Here is a 23,017-nt window from a genome sequence, read left to right as displayed (position 1 = left end):
ACACAAGCTGGTAAAATCCAAACCCTTCCAGATTCTTTCTTAAAACCAGAGCACCGCCTCTAAGAACTGGAAAGCTCAGATTATTTCTCAAAGTCAAGTGCAACTTTAGACTGAGCAAAGGATGATGTTTGGAAGCATAAATTTAGTTTTGGACATTTTTTTCCTCAAAGTTTTTAAGGATAAAGGAAAAACAATGGATCAAGTATTGAACGTGGGCTATGCACTTCGCAGTGAAAGGCTGAGGCATGTAAAGTAAATTTGCTGCAATTTTTTTGCTTACTTCTTCAATCAGCTCACTGCCTAATTGGCTATTGAGTTGTTCCACATAACAGTCCACAAAGTGCATGCTCAGCTGCCCTTAGCATTTTCACCACACAACAACATACAAGACTGCCAACACTGAACACGCTAATTACTCAATTTGAAATTAGTGCAGCCATGATGTTGCCTAAAACCTGGCACACACTGAAAGATTTTCTTTCATTTAAACTGATTTTGGCGCGGATGGCCTAGCAGCCCGATCGCGCCCCATGTACATGGGTGGCCTGGGTTCAACTCTGGCTTGTAGCTCCTTCCTGCATGTCTCTTTCCCTCTCTCTCATCCCTGTTTCTGACTCTATCCACTGTCCTTTTCTCTAGTAAGAGAAGTGTAAAAAGGCCTAAAGATATATCCTAAATTTAAACTGTTTTTTCGGATGTGAGAAACCTCACACATACTGACAAATACTGACAGACTCAACAGTTTTTGCCTTTTAATGTGTGGTGCAAAAAGGTGACCAGCACAGCGAACCACACAATGACAGTTTTACTCACCAACAATCACAGATTCAACTCTTGAAATCTTGCATGGTCAAACACTACTTTAGTGTAAACAAGCCTAATGTGACTAGCTGTTAGCTCCTTTCCTAAACAACTGTATTGCTTCTCTATTTCTGATGCCCATCTTACTTTATTCTTCACATTACCGGCCTATCTTGTCCTTGGTGTTCCCACCAAACAACACAATTTCTGATAACAATTATCTAAGATGTTTAATATTTATGAACTTAAGGCAATCATCTGAGCAGGTCTGAGAGGGAAAGATCACTCTCAACACACCTCACATCACAGGAAATTCTGGCGAGATACTCTTCAGAACTGTCTGATTATCGGGCCTTTGTAAATTTTGGTAAGAAGAGATCTGACCCAAAATAGGCATGATTATCTAGTAGTGTGGGCCGGACTTACACTCCCCTCCAAAGTATTGAAACGATGGGGCCAATTCCTTTATTTTTTTTGCTGTAGACTGAAAACATTTGGGTTTGATGTAGAGCTGGGCAATTAATTGCAAATTAGATTAAATCACAATATGGCCTGCTGTAATTTTTAAATCGAAGAGGGTGCAATATTTGTTTTACCTGAAATTTGTGTCAAAATACCAGTTTAAATTGTTTTTTGCAGCAGAGACATTATGCATTTCATATAATGCAATCATTCTAGTGGCATATTTTTAGAATAGCATACAAAAAAATCCTATTCTTCATTTTTGTATGTTTTTTTTTTGTTAAATATGAGAATTACATAAAATCATCACTCCCTTTAATACAACAGTTCATATCCAATTTGCAAAATGAGTCAAAATCATCACAATTAGATATTTTTTTCAAAATTGTTCAGCCCTGGTTTAATCTAATACTGTGTTGGTTATAGTTTAGTACGAAATTGCATGTTTTTGTTGGAAAATACATGAGATAAGAAACTTAAGAAATAATTGTGTATTAAATCGCATCGCAATATTGGCTCAAAAAAATTGCAATTAGATTATTTTCCCAAATCGTTCAGCCCTAATTTGATATCAAAAGATGAACACGAGAGGAGATCAACATTTCAACTTTTATTTCCAGGTGTTTACATCTGGATCTGATACACAACTTTAGATAGCACCTTTTGTTTGAACCCACCCATTCCTCATGTGAGCAAAAGTATTAGAACATGAGTGACAGGTGTGTTTGGTTGCCCAGGTCTGTCAGTCTACAGCAAAAAAAAAATAAAGAGACTGGGCCCACCTTTCCAATATTTGGTTCACACCACAGAAATATCTGGCAAAATAAACTTTAGAACCCTTATAACTATCTGGGTTATGGGATGAACAGGGCCAAAATTTGCCTAATTTAATGTTTGATGTGTTGTAGGGCTTAATGATCCTGGAAAAAACTGATTCTGCGATCCTATTTCTGCAATATCCTATGATTAAAAAAGTAAACTTCACCAGATTAATGCAGTGTATTTCTATGTAAATTAATCTGATTTTAAATCAATCACATATTTTTATGTCTTATTTGAGTATATGAGTCTTTTTGGATATCAAACCTTACTATTTTCATCTCACACCCTGAGACAACTGACAATACGTACATCTGTATTTATTGCTAATGTGAGAAGCTGTTATTTTGTGTTGATTTTGGCGGCCCCTCTGGACAAAGTGATGTCTTTGTTGATTTGGATGTTAACATGATTAATTAGTTTTTCAACAGAAAACATTAAATCCTGATATCTTTAAACTATTAAATACCTTTGACCACTGATGTTGTGGAAGGTGTGACTAATCTTTGTTTTTTTGTTTCTTGCTCATCATTTCTCTCTGTGACTGATAAATTAAAACTGATTTATTCTCTTGATAGCACCAATGATGATCTTTTATATCTTTACAAAAGAGTATAACTGCATGTAAAGACATATTTAGATTTCCATAAGGATGTGGTCTACTGTGATAGAAATTCAACCACCTCCTTTCTTTCATGTTTATGTGGACGACACAAAAAAGCTTCATGTAACTTTAAACCTCCCTGAACGTGAAAAAAGCTAAACATTAGTCCCAGTGGATCTTTGCAGTGTAAAATTAAAACATTGACATTGACCCAGTGGCAGCAGTTATAGGCATTCAAAGAACAATACAAAAAATAGTCTTGTCCCCGAGGGTCCTGTCTGCTTTTGTAGTGCGTATAGAGGCATCAGGATTAATTTCAGTCAGTATCTAATGCAGTAAAAACACCTTACAGCAGCTTTAAAATCCTTTAAAGGCACATTCTATTGTAGCTTCACCAGATTTTCTTTCAAACAGAATCAGAACTGACAATAAATAAAGCCATTACACTGATTGATGGAGCTTTATTTTCACAGCAGAGTCAGCGCTAAAAGATGACTGGAGATTTGATAATACGAATGTGTGATGTGTTGTTGTTATTCATAATTCAAGACACAGCAGGGTGGCGCCTGTACCAAGGACAAGGCACAATGTTGAACGTCACTCTACACACAAAGCAGGCACAGAATGCTGATTTTATACCTGCTGCTTTGCTATAGAGCGTTTAAGCGCTCATGCTAGGTCGTCACATGCAGACGCTTTGTCACACCCCTCTGACATCTCATTCACACGCACGAGGAAACTCTGCTGGGTGTCAAAAGAGGAGCACATGTTCAGGTCTATTTTCTTCCTGTCAAACACATGGTTAAAGTCAAATGGGCTTTTCTGTGAGAAAATCACATGTTGTAAAGGTTGGGGAAAATATAGCAATATTGTGGCACTTCTTTTCAGGTTTAATGGGGCTTATTTCATAGACTCCTTGGTGACTATTATGTGTTGATAGGGATTTAATTATACATTCAACTCACAGTACAATACGATTAGCCATGTTGGATTCATAAAATTATTTTTCAACATTTTTTTAAGGGTGTAATTCACGTTTATGTTTAAACTTAAGAGATGTGATGCTTTAATTTAACCTTTTTACAGCTTCACATGTTGGTTGCCTTGTCTTGTTTTAAAACCAAACAAGCTTTTATTTTGAAAAAATGCAGAGTGTACTTCTACAAGTTTGCAAAGCAACAGAAGTGAATGAAAACAGGTGTAATTCAGTCTCTTGATAGCTGTGGATGATCTTACAGTACACTTGATTAACAGCCTGGTCTGCAGACCATGGAGGCTACTTTGCATCAGGGCAAAACAATTTGAGAAAATAATCTAATTGCCCCCCCCCCCCCCAATCTAATAATAATAATAATATTGATAATAATATTAATAAAATTATCATACATTATAACAAACACAGAATCATATTAAACAAGGGCTTAACAATTTAAAAAAAATCTACTTCTGATGATTTTGACTCGTATTGCAAATTGGATTTGAATTGTTGTGTTGAAGGGAGATTTTTTTGTCATTCTCGTATTAAATAAGGAAAAGTGCAAAAATGAAGTCCAATATTTTTAAGACAATTCTAAAAATATGGCACTTGATGACTGCATGATATTTAATGCGTAACATCTCTGCTGCCACAAATGTTTTAAACTGGAAATCTGACACAAATTATAGGTTAAAGAAGTACTGCACCTCCTGCGATTTTACAATTACAGCAGGCCATATTGTGATTTGATCTAATTGTCTCTTAATTTCCCAGCCCGAACTTGTATACCTGTAGATTTTCTTTCATATGTTAACCTCCTGAGTCCTGAGCTTTAGTTCTGAACCAGTCAGTCAGTAATTCACTGTGTCAGAGACGTATGGTTTAGTCCATTTTCTGATAGAACACAAGAACCTGAACCAAATTTCCACTAAATGTTTTGGAGATCCTGGAAAACTCCCTTTAAAATAATGAAATTCCCAAAACATAAAAAATCACCCCAAAATCCTTAAAATTCTATAAAGAATCATCTGAAAATTTAAAAAAAAATCAACATGCCAAAATTCCATAAAAATTCCTGAAAATTTAAAGCAAATTCACCCAAATTTTTAATCAGATTCACAAAAAATGCACCATTAAATTCCATGGAAAATTAGGGAAATATCTAAAAATATTCCCCCCCAAAAATCCAAACAAAGTCCTCACTCAAAACTCCAATCAAATTTCCAAATATACAAATCAATTAATTTTCCTACATTGCCAGGGAGGCATGCCTCAGTCTGATACAAACAGAAAAATGTGTCAAACTGGTCCTGAGGCAGGCTTTTGCCTTTGGCCCCCCAAGTAAAAAAAACACTGAAAGTAAGGATGAGTTGATTTGCAAAAGCAGAGAGTAACTTCAACATTCCCTACAAGCATCTTGGTGGAGCACTGACATATTTCGTGCAAAGAAAACATGTTTTGGCTTTGTATTCTTTACTGTTAGTCTCAACTTTCTATGTAATGGCTTCTAATATATGCCTGTGTTGCATAAATATCAGTGTGCATGTTTGTATATTTATTATTATTTAAGCAAGCAACAATTTGGGGAGACTTCACAACTTTGTGCAAGCCTCTCACTGTAAGGTGCACATACAAAATAATCTGAATGTTTCACATCTCCATGGTGGGGGATATTACATCCAGGCATGAATAGATGGTGTCTGGGAAAGCAGAACCTTAAACAAAAAAAGATGGGTGACTGGACGAAGATGAGTCTGGTTCTGTTCAAGGTTTGGTGAGATTATAAGTGAAAGGCAATCTAACAAAACTTCAAGAATACTCTGAATCTGTCTAGAAATTCTCTGCATTCACATTAAAATCACAAACTGCAGAGGATCATATTATATCCCCCGTGTTTGACTCCTTGGAAATAAGAAGAAGCTGAAATGCTCTTTGAATTCAAGCCATTAGGCTGGAAGCCAATATTTCCCACTGTTATTCCAAACTTCCACTTCATGACATCAATAAAAAGCCTGCTGACTCAAAGCTTCTAGCCTGTTGGATACAAGTCCAATTTAATATTCCCTAATCCTCTCTAGGATACTAATATTTTCATTTAGGAAAAACAACAGCTTTGTGAAAAGGCACACAAAGGGCACACTTGCAGGCTTAATTACACAGGCTTTTGCAACTCAAGGTGTGGGCGGAAATGTAAGCCTCTTAGTAAAAAAAAAAAAAAAAAAAAAAAAAAAAGCACTAATGAAAAGTTCAGCACCATACAGAGCACATTTGAGTGTAAGTGTAAGATTTGGGAGATGGTGCTAAAAACTCACACCTGCCTCTAGTGGAGCTGAACATCCTAATTTAGGCACATCTTTCATCACCACTCGGTCTGCGGGAGAGAAACAGAGAGAGAGAAAGAGACTGAGCTGCCTGCGGAGAAAAATTCACAACACTGGGAATAACAGAGAATGTGCGTCTGTGGGCGTGTGTGCTGTTGTCCGTGGAGAGATGTCTCTCAGGCATACAAACGTCTGAAAAACTGACGGGAGGAAATACCCAAAGTGACACTACAGAAGCCTCCTGACAGAGATGAAACACGGAAGATTCATGTGACTCACAAATAAAACCAAGATTTGATTTGGGCTCGGATGGAGAAGCATCGACACGAGAACAGGAAATAAGGAGGGCTATCAGTGAAAACGAGTCTCATTTGACTGTGAGGGGTGAACTTTGATGGGATCCTACTTGTGACACACTTGTCAGGGGAGCGGTCCACGGCTGAGAGCCAAAGCTGAAGTGACAACATAGCGAGCCTTCGACCAAAACTACTCAACAGTCAGGCCTCACTGGGAGACTTACAGTGTAATTAAAACTTTACAAAGTCTTGACTTTCATTTTGAGTGGATGTGAATGCACACTTTCAGCAAACATACAATGATGGGCTGCCTATAAATATACTGAGATAATCACTTTGAACACCAGGGTATACTGTATATTTACTGTTTTCTTACTGAGCGCTGCTTCTAGAAACATCTATACAGAACTGAGCAGACAACATGCACTGCTATATTTAGCACAGCAGATGAGAAAAAGACATCAAAACAGAACTTAGGCACATGCTGAAAGATAAGAGAACAGAGATGGAATAATTTCTGCATTTTATGATTCAGTTTTAATTTTTGGAGTCAGCTTTTACTTCTAACATGAAAAAAAGAATCACTTTACTCTCAAAATCTTTGATAATCCTCAGATTTTCAATGAATGCCAAAATAACTTGGAGAGTTTACAATCCAGGTAAAGCAAAATGAGAAAATGGCTTTTATACCGACATAAAAAGTAGTGAAAACATGTAAAAAGACTGAGAACTGCCATAAAATCTGGTGTATAGGCCACACTTTGAGCACACATTTTTTCATCTAAAAGCTGACTGCAGCTCATATACCAGTGCAAATCATATACCAATAGGTAGAGCTGGGCAATTAATCTAAAAGTAAACAAAACAGACATTTAGAGCCTCTAACCGACGAAAATCTGGCGCGTCAATAATATCATTTTCTTTCCGTTGTATTATCTCTCTTTATGCACCACCCCCTTAAAATCAAAATACTAGCTGTAAAGTCATGTGACAGGCATCCAGGTACCGCAAGGCATGTAGGCTGCTGGAAAAACCAAGAGAAGAAGTAATAGTCATGTGACCTTATCCCATCCAATCCACTAGAACTCAAACACGGAGCTGACTGTGCAGCATGAGCAGCAGAGCAGTGTTATTTTCTACTACTCTATACAACAGCATACAAATAATTTATTTTGTTAGCAAGAAATACAAGTTGTTTATTTTCAATGTTCTTGGAAAATTTTACTTTTTCCAAAAAAACATTTTCATTTAAGCTAATATGTTTTGATTTAAACTGTTTCAATTAGGGGTGTAAAGATACGTGTATTTGTGCCGTACCAATTCGGTACGGGCCTCTCGGTACAGTACAGACATGTATCGAACAGATACATGAGGAAAGAAACTCATACACAGACAGAAAACCAAAGCGCAACTCACTGTCACACTGTCCTGGCAACCACACAACCATAAACAATGACAGCAACAGCCTGAATATTCCCAGATAAAAGTGTCCTGTTTAGGAACACCTGTTTCCCAGTAAAATACAACAGTGGACAAAGACAACAACAGCAGCGCTGACATTATTCAGCAGGTGTGTCGCTGACAGCATGTCGTCCAGTGGACCAATCAAAGCATTTTAAAAGGCACCACTCAAACAAGAGCGTGACTGTAACAAGGAGGAACAACAAAAAGTCTCACCAGCCAGTTATGAATGTCCCATAATTTAAGATCTTTTTATCATTATAACAGTGCTGCTCTGGTTTTGTGAGTCAAATTAATTCTAAATACAGTACCTTCAACTGTCAGCCTCAGAGGAAGGGGAGAGGGGACTCCATCATGTCTGCAGCTGCGTCATATAAAGTTGTCCTCAGATTTCACATGGCTCTAACCTCTTTATCCGCCAAGATGGGCCGTGGAAAAGTTCTCCCAAACATTGTAGCAGGTCCCATTGGTTAAAAAAGTAATCCAGTGCTGAAGTCTGTGTTGAAATTGGCAGAATAGACACTAATTAGCATGCTTAACAAGCTAACTTACAGTTGTGGGATGATGCCTTCAAGTTGGCTAGGAAATTTTAGTGTTTAAAGAATGGGTATAAATATGTCAATATATCAATGAAAAAACCTAGTAATTCAAAAATGTATTTATTAATCTTTTTATTAATTGAAGACCTTTTGGAAGGAGGCTACAGCATTGTTAATAATTTAAATGTCATTTATTCAGTCTATTCATTTTAAAATAATTTAATACAATTTTATAAAAAATCGTTATTTTTTCGCTTCAATTGCCGTACCAAAAACGTACCGAACCATGACTTCAAAACCTTGGTGCATACCAAACCAAAATTTTTCTGTACCATTACACCCCTAGCTTGACCTTATATGACCTTAAATTGTAAATCTGTGCCTGTTCCTTTCAGTTATTTGTTTTAAGATTATACAAATATTTAGAGAACAGTTTGAAGTTGGGGGTGGAATAATCATTTATTAATCGCAATTGAGGTAAAAAGTTCAATTAATCATGATTTTGATCTTACCATTATCGCCCAGCCCTACCAATAGAGATGCACAATAATGGATTTTGGCTGATGTTTGATATGCTGATATTTACAGATTAATTTTAGCCGATACCGATATCGATACCGATATTTAAAAATGTGATTTTCGGACAAGAAATTTCAACCCTTTTGGACACACTTTAAGGTCTGAGGATGACCAAGGACTAACAAACTTTTGTCCTTAAAAAACACTTCAAAGTTTAAAAAATGAGGATAAATAAAGGTCTGTTGGTCCAGCCTAAAACTCCACTAATTTATAAGTATATACTGTATGGACAAAATTTACAGCCAATAGATGTATGCTGAAAAACACAGGCAAAATATCAAATGTAAATATCGGCAGAAATCTTGATATCTGCTAATACCAATATTTGCCTTTTTAAGCTAATATCTGCCGATACTAGACTGATAATATCGTGCATCCCTATATACCAAATTTGAGAGCAGAGACGTGCAGTGTAATTACCACAGGTGCTTGAAACTGCCCCATCCACGCTCGATGTGACGAAACCTAAACAAAAAATTCTCCCTGTCTATTGCGCTTACAAACAGCCGCTTTGGCTTCATTGCTCAAAATATTCCTGACTACATAAGAGACAGACCAGACCGGCAGGGTCTATAATTATACTTTATCAAAAACACATTTCTAAAATGATACACTACCATTTAATTGTATGCTTGGTCATGCTGTGGATGTCCCAAGGGCTTAAAAACCACTAGTGGTCTGCAGGAGTATTACCAGGTGTGAAAAGACCTGAACAAAAGTGATGCCATCGAGCTTGACCTTAGCTGCCAAGCAACACGTGTCAACTTGTGTTGAGCTCAACTCTTGCCACCCTCTCCTCCGTCCTCTCTCCTCCAGGTTGTCGCACATCGGGCCCCTTGATGAATCCTTAGTGCTCTACATGCCTAAAACATAAGCATATGACGGAACAAGGTGGCTAACACTTTTAGCTTGTTTACTCTGAAGTCACATTTGACCACAAGAATTTACAAGTTTCAAGAGTGAAGACTCTGGTTGATGGGGAATTATTCTGTTTGTGTGGTGTGCTTTACTGGTCATTGAGATGCACCCCACCATCATGTGTGGGGTCTCTCACATTTTCAAAACTGGTTAAGCATTCAAATATCTGTTCCAGGCGTTAGGCAGCATCTGCACAGCAGATGTGCCCATCTTTCATCTTACCAGACATACCTCCAGTTCCTGGTATATAAGTTAAATCAAAAACAAGATACTGATCTTTAGTTTTTGGTAGGAGATGTAAACTTTTATAAATTCACTGAAGTTTTAAGGCTTAAGAATACTTCCTGGTGCAGCCCTGTCTTAATCTTTTTCTAGACTGATTTTCTTAGAGCAACCATTCCCACAGCTTTCCTCATTACAGGGAACTCCCTCACTGTAAAGAAAAGTAAAAAGAAAGGGAAGAACAAGGTATAGGGAAACATAGCTAAGTATTGAGACTCAAGCCTTACACCGTGAGATAAGGGACTTTTTTGATTTCATGGTAATGATTTGCTTACACTATGACCTTCAACTTGAGGCACGTGGGGAAGAATACAGTGTACATTCCACTGTGATGTACATGGATTTTCCATGACTGAAAAAACAATACAATCGTTATCTGTTGCAGCAGGCTTCAAACAGGAAGGAATTCCACTGGCCTGTCCTGAAAATTCCCAGGATAAATGAACATACCAGTACGTTAAATCTGCATCACAATAGCATGCATGGTATTTTTGTATGACAGGGAGTTTTATTGAGTATTCCAGGTAGAGCACATCCCACCTATGCCTGATCTTGACTGGCAGTGCGGGATTTTCTGCTCGTAAAGCCGAATGAAAACTTGAAAGCCTCCTTGGTGACCAATTACACCGAGCCCTCTATCAAAAGATTCCCATAAACCATGTGTGGTTTTAACGACAGTTTCTGACAAACACGTGGAGCTGCACCCCTCCTGCATCTGTACAGTGGTTTCTGTGCTAACTCTGACACAAATTGCCCAGGGGTAGAACAAATCCTGACCTGTTTTATAGAAACAAAGGGTTCAAATTAAAATGTTCCCACTGAGTGAGCAAAGTACACAAATATGCCCCCATGGGCCAGCAGCACCTGCTACGCTCTGCTCCCCAGCAAACACCCCCCCACTCCCAGCCCAACCCACCAGCTCTCTGAAGCGTGTGTAGATCCAAAGTAGCATCTCTATCAGTTCTCATAACACCTGACCAGAGGAAAAATACAGCCACCGATCAGCGAGGCTGGAAGCCTATTCGCTCTTACCTGAGGCGCATTCATTAGTCCGCCCCTCTCACTCACTTACTGTCTACATTAAGGGTTATTTCAAAGGGGGCACACAGTTAAATTACCTCTAAGGGTAGTTGTAAAAGCCTCTCTCTGAACTATTATATCTGCTGTTCAGTATTTCCCCACAGTAAAAAGATCTGAATGGTAGGAGCTTAGTGCTGCTCCTAATTGGATTTGCACTTCTGTAGTAGTCACCGGGGATGGACCATCATTTATTGAGGGCCCATCCCTAATGGGGGGATATTCAAATATTTGAATAACCATTAATATGAAAAAATATTCCAATGAGACTTAACATTTAACTTTAATTTAACCACAAAAACAAATTCTAACAGCAAATGGTAATGGTCAATGGTAATCAACTTGCTTATCAAGCATTTCTCTAGTCGTCTTATTACTCAAAGTGTTTTTAATACTGCTAATCCCACTTATAAATTCTCCCACTAATGACAAAGACTGCTGTGAAAAGTGTCCATCAGTGTAAAATAAAACCATTCATTCACTTTCACACTGCATCAGTGGGAGGAACTAGGGTTAAGTATTTTGCCCAAGGACACCTCAACATGTGACTGCAGGGTCCAGGGATCAGATTCCTGACCTACAGGTTAAAAGACCACCAACTCTACCACTGACCCACATCCTATTTTTACAGGCGCCTGGTTGTGACGTGGGGACTGCTAAATCTGTTAGCCCATGAATGGACACTTTTATCATTTGTTAGCATCAAGCTAACAAACATAGGAGTAGATTCTAATAAGTGCAAAAATGAGTCACTGACATTAAATCCTTATCAACTACACACCTGTCACTACTGTGATTTTGTAATAATTGGACTTTAATACACATAGGCTATCATCATCATCCTTTCAATCTTACTGCAGGGTGATTGCTCATAAGTTGATTTTTGTTCAGTTTTTGCAAAACGGCCTGCCGTTTTTTTGTCAAGTGACCTGAGATTGATTAAAAACTTATTGATTGATCGTGCATTCATTATGCAAATTGACCAACATTTGTCATTCTCCTTCTCAAAACTGATGGTTGCAGTAGGGAAGGGTCAAAATGTTGATATAGCAAGTAGGGATGCAAGATATTATCTGCATGGTATCGGTGTTGGCAGATAAGAAAATTTTGTGTTGATATTACCACCAATTTTTGGCTATAAAACTCAGGCAGCTGTAAATACTGGCCTACAAAAAAAATAATAATCTAATGGAGTTTTAAGATGGACCAACAGAAGTAGGAAGTTCTTTTCTTTATTCCTCATCATTCTTCATACTTCAGAGAAGGGGTGCACAATATCATCAGCCTGATATTGGTATCAGCAGAAATCAAAATTTCGGCAATACATCCAATATTTTGGCTGTGAATATAAGCATAAATGGACTGCAAAACTTGGCCATATACACAAATAAATTAGAGGAGTTTTAGGCTGCACCAATGGACCTATGTATGTTGAGATATTTTTCTTTATTCATCCTCATTCTTTAAACTTTGAAGTGTGTTTTAACAGAAAAAAATTGTGTCTTTTTCATCCACAAACCTTAAATTGAGTTCAAGGACTGAATTTTTAGTTATGTAAAACATATTCAAATATTAATATCAATTTCAGTATCAGCTTAAATGAATCTGTAAATATTGGCGTACTGGATATCAGCAAAAATCCAATATCATGCTGATAACCAATAATTTCCTACTCCTGATGGCAGATAAACAATTGGAACTGATCATTTTTTTAATTGTTGATTTTAAAAAGAAGTTTATTTTATGTATTTATGCCATAGACTGTAGAAAGAATTGGACATACCCTGTGTGACGTCAGCTGTCTGCTCACAATAGGCGGCCTGAAACAAGCTCTTGAAGCCAGTCCGTGGCGGCTTCCATATTGAAATTGCTGTCTCAACCGAACTTTGGATCAACCTAACGGCCCGCCCACTAAGCTCGACTTCCTGTCAGCTAGCTAGCTAGCATTCCGGTTGACAGAAACATAGCTCCTGCCTGACAAGCTATTTGTCAATCAAATGAGATGTGCCAATCAGTCGGCAGTGAGGTTTTTCCTCAAAATAATCTACACCATTGTGGTACAAAAAAATTCACCCCCTGTACAGTGAGAGCACATGAAGAGCTAATGAGACACGTTTGGGTTTTTTTAACCAGGCTGTAAACCAGTTTATTTCTAGGGTGAAAACCTGCTGTTTAACAGGTGTTCAGACAGGACGGTGATCCTGCAGCCAGCCTCAAGTGGACACTCGATGTATTGCAATTTTTTTGCACTTCCGCATTGGCTTCATTTTTCAGGACCAGAGGTTGCCGCTTGATTTATGCACATCTGGAGGTAAGAGGGGTTGATACGTAGTGAGCAAAGTTATTTCTAACTAATTCTAACTGACATCATTTATGTTCACGTCAACAAACAAAGAAAAGTCCTGACTTTACAACTGTTAGTCTTTTTTAACTTTAACGAGAACATTTGTGAACCAAACCATGTGAAAAACGACTGGCTATACTGAATACTTTGGTATTGAAGAGTTTTCAAAATGACTTAAAATTTCCCAAAAAATAAGTTTTTCCTTTTTGAAAATAATGCAATAGTGGCACTACTGTAGACTTAAAGGCCTTTCTGCAGGGTTTTTTGTAAACCTTTCAAGTACTACTTCATGGAATAGTTACTGCATCCTTTTTTGTGATTATGCAGTAGGCAGTTTCACAGCCTGACATCACCACTGGGATTGGATGAATTGTGCAGCACTATCATGAGCGCAGAATAACCATACCCGTGTCTCCTTGTCTGAGGTGTTTAACACAAAGAGGCAGGATGGTGGGTCATTCCACCTCTAATGCACCATCAGAGAAGTAACAGAGACACAACAGGGAAACAAGCTGGCAAGGTGGAACGATTTCAGTGTGCGTGACAATGTGTGCAAATTTGAAGCTCCTGCTGTGTGCTAACATGCCGTGCCTTTGGCACATCTGTAACGCCATAATGCAATGTGAACTCTTACAATGGGACACCAGTAGGCTGTTATGGATACAAAGTGTGAGTACAAAGGCATGTGCTGTTGTGGAACCAAAATCTATAAGAAGCTTTGGATCACCGTCTAGGTGAGCTTTTGTTTTCCCAAGAGTGCAAACATACATAAATAACTGAGGCTGTTAAACTCAAACAGATTTTTATGCTGTGTTCAGGGGCTCAGAGGAGGCTTTAGAGTTGTCTAGCACAAACAGTAAAAATAAAATACCATAAATCTTTGGATCAAAAATTAGAACAGGTTTTGCTGTATTTTGGAACTTCACAAGCGTAATAATCATGTAGCTAAGCACCAGAAAGGCTGTCCTTTCTCAAAGGGCATTAAGCCATAAAGTTCTGTAGTTAATTGAGGACATCTATCCCAGACTGCTGAGGCTTGACTTCTCATCACCTCTTTTCACTCCTGCACAGATCAAAACATCTATTGGTTAAATCTGGGCGTCATTAACCCCTTCATAGAGGAGCGTCGGAGCAAGCTTTCCCAGGACAGTACACTAAAAGGCACTCTATTTTTCCTAATTTTGCTCCTCCTTTTCCTTCTATATATAGCCATATCACCAAGGGCTCTGTGCAGTGCTCCATAGAATATGGAGAAAGAGAAGGAAACAGAGAAGGTGGATGTGTAAGAAAAAAGACAAGCAAGCAAAGGGGAGGGCTGCCACTTCATTCAGAAGTTTAAAGAACAATCCCTTCTTCGCATGCAGAGGATTTACTGTCTGACGTTACCTTTCGCAAAAGCATCAGGCCAAGGAGCAAAGAAGAGCTTATAAAACAAGAAAGAGTATTTTCACAGCTACCCCATGTGGCCTGCATTATTGATGGGCTTAGCTTAATCCCCTGCGAATACATGTACAGCCACATCATGACACAATCCATGTTTTTTCGTGGTGATACAGACACAGCAAACTGCTACGATGGCAACCTTTGTGTGGATGTCTGCTCTCTTGCATATGTTCACAAAGGCTGCCTGAGACACTGTTCAAAGGCACAGGAAACTATACTGAGTGGCATGACAGCCCACTATAGCCATACCCTAAGGCAATGTGGCTTTTTCTCCAGTATGCTACAGATCCACTGAAAGTGCATGTAAAGGCAATGACAGGTGCACTTCTGTTTTAAGTAAAAGTACATCTGGGAGAGACGGGGAGCAAGGATAGAGCAGGGATGTCCTCCCACTGCTTCAAAGGGAGGTGTGCGTGCAAAGCTTTCCAAGCTTTATAGTAAATGGATGGGTGGATGTAGAATAAAATGCTTCTGGAAAGCTAAAAAGTCAAGCCTTGTAAAAAGCATGTTAATGGAAAAAAGCTACCAAAAACAATTCCGCACTGTAGATAGTATAAACTGTGTATTATTTTAAAAGTGGCCATGATAATTTTGGTGTCAGTACATATTTCTTGTCCTGTTTCCTGTTCTCTTCAGAGCCCTAGGCTATTTCTTAACCACTTTGTCTCACCTGGACATGTCTCAAAAAGCTTGTTAAGAAATCACCCTTGTGGTGCACAGTCAACCTCTGAACATCCTTTGTTTCAGGGCAACCTGGGCTTTAAGAATATGTGTGCTGCAGTATTGTCACTTAGATTACAAAATATATTATGGGACTAGAAAGACAAAAAAATGGAAATTAGAACTCAAAGATTTGTGTGACACACTAAACAATAAAGCATAGGACTCAGATTTCTGTTGCAAAAACTTGTTCTCCCATCTCTTGATGACCAAAAAATAATCATTCTGTAACAGAAAGTCTTCATTATCTTCATCAGTATCTACATTTTTACAAAAGAGTCATTGTACTTCTTTGTTTGGCTCTATCTGTGCCATTATTCAAAGCAGATCCTGTCTGCAGAGACACAGAGGGACACATCACAGGCTCTCTGTCTCTCTTTTTCTCCATTATGAGCTCTCCAGGATGTCTCCTTTGGGCTCTGCAGAGGTAAGAGTAGCACACTTTGACAAAGCATGGCACAAGGACGGAGAAGCCTGGCATTGGTTGCCCAGGCACAAAGCATTCTGGGAGTCATAATGGTGGACAGCATTAGCCACTCCCAGCGAAAACAACTGAATACATAGATTAAAAAAATTGATCAAATGATTTTCAACAGCTAGAAAGCACAGATAGCATCATTAGAATGGCATAACCACAAGCTTCAAGATTTTAAAAAAAAGCGTCTATGATTTATGGCCAGGTTAATTTACTCTTAATAACCTCTGTCACTTCTTGTCATACATGACAACACAGGTCTGAGAGGATTATTCTGATATCGCTACCTCACCTAGATGAATTAGACTAGTGTTGATTCAGTATTATGAGGTACCGGATAAACAAAATTTTAAACGTACACTCTGTCTCTTAAATGTCAAGGTTTGGACCCTACCTGGTCAACAGCAATGCTAAATTACAAAGTTGTTCATCTGAAAAAGATGGTCTGAGGAAAGAAGAAAAACAATCGCTGTCATTGACATCAGAGTATTGTCATTGACTTATTCCAACTACCCATTAAAACAATGCAATTCCCGCCAACTTCACCGTTATATTCCCAAAGAGATCCCATCTAGGAGAAAATCTGGTTTTCCATTTGTGCCAAAAAAGTTAACACAGAGTTTGTGGCTGCAGTAAAATTGGCAAAATCATCCGGAAGCTATCCATCCATCCATCATTTATCTAAACCAGTGGTTTAAGTTGGTGGGGTGGGACCCAGGAGTGGATTGCTGAGCTGCTTTAGTGAGTCATGTGATGAGTGATGTATGCCTAAAAAAAAAAAAGTCAACAATGTATGGAAGCCTGTAGCAGACACACAGCCATATATTTCCCAGTTCCCAGTTTTTACTCTGTTCCTTGAGATTTCAACTCAATTAGCTAATGTTCTAGGGGAAACAAAATTCCCCTTGTTACATGTTAATGTCCTGAAATAAACATAAATACATAGAATATTTATAAATATGATCTGTTTTCCATAAATGGCAAGGAAAGTTTTGGTTGTTTTCTTAAGATCTTGAGGAATCAACACATTGTCAAGGGAAAACCAGGCTCGTAATCACAAGATATTAACATAAACAAGTTGGGATGATGAGAAAACAAAATTTGCATGCTATCAGGGGAAAACACTTTTTAGACATACCCTTTATTCAGTCACATTTTCTTTCATCTAAGGTCCAAACTTCAACATTTTTCATTAAATATATTTTACTGGTTTATTTTTTAGGAAATTTGGGAGGGAATTGCTCATTCCAGATAGGAGGTGGGCCTGAAGCTAGAACAGTTGAGAAAAACTGATCTATTGGGGTTGCAGGGGTGTTGGAGCAATCCCAGCTGTCACTTGATGAGAAACAGGGTACTCCCTGGACTCCATGCCACTCATTAATATCAACACAAACAAAGTCAAACTCAAACTGACACCTAAGGGCAAGTTAGAACATCAATTATCCTTACCAGCGTGTGTTTAGTCTGTAGGAGGAAGCTGACGTACCAGTAGAGACCCCACACATGCATGAGGAGAACATGTAAACCCCATACAGGAGGGCCCTGTCAGATGGGGAGTTGAACCAGGAACCTCACCACTGCACCACTCTGCTGCCCCTTCTTGAAGCTGGTGTTTCCTAATATTAAGACATTACCAGCCTACGCTTACATAGAACCAATTCAGAAGCCTAGACTGATGCAATTAACGCCCATGCACTCCAGTAGAGCAGCCATGTGGCCGCATAGTTGTGGTCAGAGTAGGAAGGCTGCAGTTTTGAAAGAGTGCAACCATTCAAATGAAAAGTACAGCACGAATATTCAGCCAGACATACCTCAAACCAAAAGGTTATGTAACATTCTGACCCTTCTACAATCCCAATACTCCATAGTTGAAATGATATAATTGAACATGGAAGACTGAACATGCAGATGGATTTTAACGATCCAGCTATAAAGTTTCATCCCCATCATCGAAATGCAGTGGCTGCTCTCAAATGCTTTGTATTAGCATTCAGTGTAAGACCGCAAAAATGGCAACACGGTAATGGAAAATCAGAAACACACCAAAACAAGAAAGCTCTCACGAAGATTTTCAATGCAGCAGGAGTTGTATTCTCAGATCAAAGTCTTGGAGGCATTTTTCCACTCTAGAAATATATATTGTTATAGATTTTTCATGATTTTTTTCAGGCTCACAGGGCAACAACACACTAGCCTACCAAAAATTCAACCCTGGCTGCATTTATGCAGATGAGCGGTCCAGGACCAAGTGTTGTCCTGGTGATGTCATGGAGGTCGTGTCCTGCCCTTTGTGGTGCTAGCTCGTGACTGTTTGTGTGTGCGGCATTGACTGTTATGTCACATTCACGCTTGGTTGCTAACCTTGTCTGGCATGTGCATTAGCCCTTTCTTCTGCTTTCACTGAGAACTCATCTCCACTAAAATGAGCAGAGGTTTCAAAGTGCCTTAAAAACACGTGCTATTTCCTTTCAATTCACAAAGGGTTGTCTGAGAACACTCCGACATTTACACTCTACATGCAATGCAATCAATCTTATTGTATGCATGACTAATGGGCTTTACCTACAGCTCCACATGTTGGTGGCAGAGTGATAACGTGGCATCAGCGTAGCTCCTACATCTTTATTATCGCTCCAGCTCTCTAAATAAAAACATCTCACCCTTTAATGCAGAAGGGCTATCTGTTTGAGTCTGTTTCCTCCAGTGAAAGGTTTAAGACCATCTTTGTTGTCCTGGTTTAGCAGTTTGTTGTGGCTCTACAGTGGAGTGATGTATGAAGGAGGTCTGATTCCCCTGGGTTACACAAATGCTGAGAGTGCATAAGACCGCAAGGTGGAATGGGTAATGCATCTGCACATGAAGTGTTTTTTTTTTTAAGCCTTTTGTTGGTCAGAAATGCAAAGTGCACTTAAAATGGCTTGCCTTGCAGGTTAAAGGCAACTCAGAGGAAGAAATACTTTGGCATACTTTGCCCTGACAAATGGCCCTAAAGATAAAAAAAATGCTACAAAATGCATAGGTTTCAGTTGTTACTCGCTGGCTTTTCCTTTTTTTTCCTCCGAGTATATTAAAAATACAACAGCCTTGTCATCCCCTTGACGCTTTTTCTCTTAAAAACCTTTGCAACTTCACTCCTCTGAAAGGGGCTCATAACTAGAGAAAACCCAGATCGATGGGAAGCCAATCACTCTTAGATGATTTCTATTGAAAACACATTATCAGTGCATCGGAATTAATGCTTGCTGTGACCGATCCAATCACTTGGTTAATACTCGGATGTCTGCAGCTGAGAGAAGCATTGTGTGCTTTGTAGTGTAGTCTAATTATCGGCTAATTGAACTTCCAGCCAATAGGAATTAAGAACATCAGCATCGTGAAGCAAACTGAACTGAAATTCAGCCCCCTCTACTGTCAGCTTGAACTGCCACTGTCATCTGTGTCAGAATCCCTCAAACTTTGGTCTGAGTCCCTTTACTTTAAAATGTTAACCCCCAGTTAAATCTGAGTTAAAATTCTAGTTGAACCCAGTGGATCAAAGCCTGTTAGCTAACTAAATGAGCTCATATAACACAAATCTTTGTACATCACGCCTGGTCAGTCAGAAGACTTTCAGGCTGAGGTAAATTAAACATCATGATGATGTGTCCAAATGTAACTGCAATGAATGAAATTCTTTTTTTGTAAAACCTTGAATAAATACTGTTGTTTCGCAGTATAGAATAATTATTGCAATATAATATAATTGCCTTTGATGCATAATGTGACTGAGTTAATGTTCTGAGACCAATTAGCTTTGATTTACAATGCTGGATTATTTCTCTATAGCTTATTTAAAAGGCTAAAAAAATTGGTCTGGTAATAATCTAATTAATGAGTTCACATATATATTAACACAAGCAGTTCAGAATTGTGTATTTCAGTTGTTCTTACTGTATGATACTTGTTGCATGGAAGGTTTAAGTCCTGCTTTGTTGAACAAAGTAAGTCAGTGTGTGTTGCTGGCTGAGCAAGGATGTTTTTCGTTCTTCATTTCTTGGGTTATGCTGCCACCTGTTGGAGATCCCAGTGCACTACGATGCTAAGTAGACCAAATATTTTGCAACAATAAAACAGTTTGCAGTGTGTTTAAAAAGGCATAATTTCTATAAATGATAGTAAAATATATTCTTAGGAAACTTTTGGTGAATTATTTGGAATAACTTGTTTAAAATTTAGATACAGTCGTTGGTGGTAGCTGTGATTCCAATGGTTTGGAGGAAAAAGGAGAAAAATACTGAAAGTGCTGGTTTAATGAAAAAAGTGGCTTAAAGGATATAAGATAAATTCATGTATGTATATTTTCTTTCTTGCAGGGATATGATTTTAATGATATACCAGATACATTTCAACTTCCCTAGGAGGGGATATCTGATATCCCAGTTGCCATGGAGACTGGTAAACAAGTTGATCAATCAACTTATATAATCTCAGAAATTTAAAACTCATACAAAATAACGCTCACAGGAAAAATTGTGTTAATATGAGGTTTGGAAAACTATTGTTGTTTTTGTAAATGTGAGACTGAAGATTCAACATATTTCTTTTTGTTTGTTTCATCCAAAATGTAGCAAGGTTTAGCTTTGGATGTCTCTGAAAACATGGCTAGCCTTAGATTCCCTATCATCAACATAAAAACATCCCTAATTTTTATTTGTAAATCATTAATTATTTTTTGTTTGTTTTCTCACTCATTATATTCATTTATTGTTTCTTTTCTAAGCATTAGGAGCTTTTAAAGTTTGATAAATGCATGTAATGCAAACATTGTAAAATTATTTTTTTTATTATTATTATTTTTTTTTTAGCATTTGCAATCCCAATATCAATCAAAAAATCAAATTTGTGATTTTTGCCAAAATAAAGCTGCACTAGTTTAAACCTTTATTTCTTAATATTATCATTGCAGGTGGACTAGGGTGGGGGGTTCTCAAACTTTCCAGCCAACGACCCCCAAAATAAAGGTGCCAAAGACCGGGGACCCCCACTGTTCCTGAATGGTTGAAGTGTATTTGGACACAGCCATGCTTATTCAAGAGTAGTGTGCAGACTGACAGAATGACCACGTTATTTTACGTTTAACTCAATTTATGAATATGTTTTTATAAAATGGGTAAAATATACAATTTCAGTCATTTAAAAATATTCTTATTTTTTCTTTAGCACTAAAGCTACAGAGTCAAAGTGCATGATAGAGCCTTACACTGGTCCCTCAGAGGCCCAGTCATATCTGTCTGGCAGGCCTGGGCATTGGTATCAGCTGATCCCAATCATTGGTCATCATTCTCTCTTCTCGCTTTCCACCATCTCCTACCCCTTTTCCAACCCCAGCGTGTCTTCGGCAGATGGCTGTCAACATGAGTCTGGTTCTGCTCGAGATTCCTGCCCATTAAAGAGAAGCTCTTCCTCGCCACTGTAACGAGGCTGCATACTGCTAGAGCCAAGCTCATGGTGATTAGCACTGGTCTTTGTCACAGTAGGCTACATCAGAGAGTATGGTCTAGACCTGCCCTCTTTGTCAAATGTTTGAGATAACTTTGGTTATGAAATGGTGTTATATAAACAAAGATTGATTAATTGATTATTGGTATCAGCTGCAAAACCCTGATCAAGGCATCCCTGCTCAGGATTAGTAGTAAAATGTACACAGAAGTAGCCGACACACCAATAATCTATTATAGTAATTTCTCAGATAACACACAGTAAACATAATTGAAGGCAGTGGTTCTCAACCTTCTTCAGCTCGTGACCCCCAAAATAAAGGTGCCGGAGACCGGGGACCCCCATTCCCCCCACACAGACACACACATAAGGGGGGATGGTAGAGCTTTCTGGTGGCCAGTAAAATCATGGTCCATTGTAAAGTTAAGCTGTGGTATATGTTATCAAAGAAATGAATATCTGTTTAATTCATTGGTGTAGTTAGCAAATAGCCCTCTTAAAAATGTAAATCCTTTAGTTAAAAACACAATTGAAATACATTAAATAGTGGAAAACATGGTGAAATTGGATATTTTAAAAGTAGCAGATATTGGTTAGAAGTGCCAAAAATTAGATAAAAGTGGCAAAAATAACCATAAAAATGGCAAAATGGGTTAAATTGGCAAAAACAGGTATATCAAGGGGAAAAGGGGGATTAAAAAGTGGCTGAAATGGTGTTAAAGTGCCAAAAATAGGTGGAAATTTGGTGAAATGAGATGAAAAATTGATATAAACTGGAAGGAATAAGGGGTTAATTGAGGCAGAAATAGGCAGAAATGGGTTGAACTGGGCATATTAAACTGTGAAATGTGGCTTAAAAAGTGGAAAAGAGGGGTTAATAGTGAAAATAATAAGATAACAGAGCTAACAATGTGTCAAGATTTGGTTTTGAAGTGGCAAAAACAGGCAGAAAAAAAGTGGTGAAAAAGGGTTTTAAAAAATGAGAAAAAATGGGTTTTAAGTGGCAAAAATGTGGTCAAATTTGGCAAAATTGGTGTAAAGTGGCAAAAGTGTAATTCAAAAAATTTTTCTTAGTTTTTTAAGGCTTCTGGAGACCCCATCTCAGTGTCTCGTGACCCCCAATGGGGTCCCGACCCTAACGTTGACAACCCCTGATCTAAGGTGATGTGAATCACTTTTAAGTGCTAAAATTTGACACTTTAACTTAATGAAAATAAAGACAACATTAAAAAATATCCAGTTGCACACGGGGCTATAGCTCTACAGTATGTATGGGACATAAAAACATGCAGTAAGCCTTGTTCAAACCATCATTAAATCTGTGCATTACACCATATACAAATGTATAGCCTTGACCTTTCCTCAGTTTCCTTCAGTTCAGCAAACCAGTTTATTTATATCAATAAGAAGCGACCTCACTGC

At 38.2% G+C, this 23,017-nt stretch overlaps 1 protein-coding gene across 4 annotated transcripts in view; it reads right to left on the bottom strand.

The window, feature by feature from the left end:
* Positions 1-23,017, bottom strand: part of adarb1b (adenosine deaminase RNA specific B1b) — a 229,103-nt gene that overhangs the window by 192,964 nt on the left and 13,122 nt on the right. Inside the window, exons 1-2 of one of the 4 annotated variants that reach the window (XM_041806679.1) lie at positions 8,052-8,068; positions 5,977-6,033 (exon numbers count right to left, since the gene is read on the bottom strand). The exons of 1 other annotated variant lie outside the window; for it this stretch is intronic. The gene's annotated coding sequence lies outside the window, so the exon portion shown is untranslated. Of the gene's footprint in view, positions 1-5,976; positions 6,034-8,051; positions 8,076-23,017 lie in introns of those variants that run through there. 2 more of the 4 variants (XM_041806676.1, XM_041806680.1) reach the window with 2 other exon arrangements.

Source organism: Cheilinus undulatus, linkage group 15 (genome assembly GCF_018320785.1).
Source record: "Cheilinus undulatus linkage group 15, ASM1832078v1, whole genome shotgun sequence".
NCBI lineage: Eukaryota > Metazoa > Chordata > Actinopteri > Labriformes > Labridae > Cheilinus > Cheilinus undulatus.
Note: the sequence above shows the minus strand (reverse complement) of the source record. Positions and strands in the feature narration are given on the sequence as shown.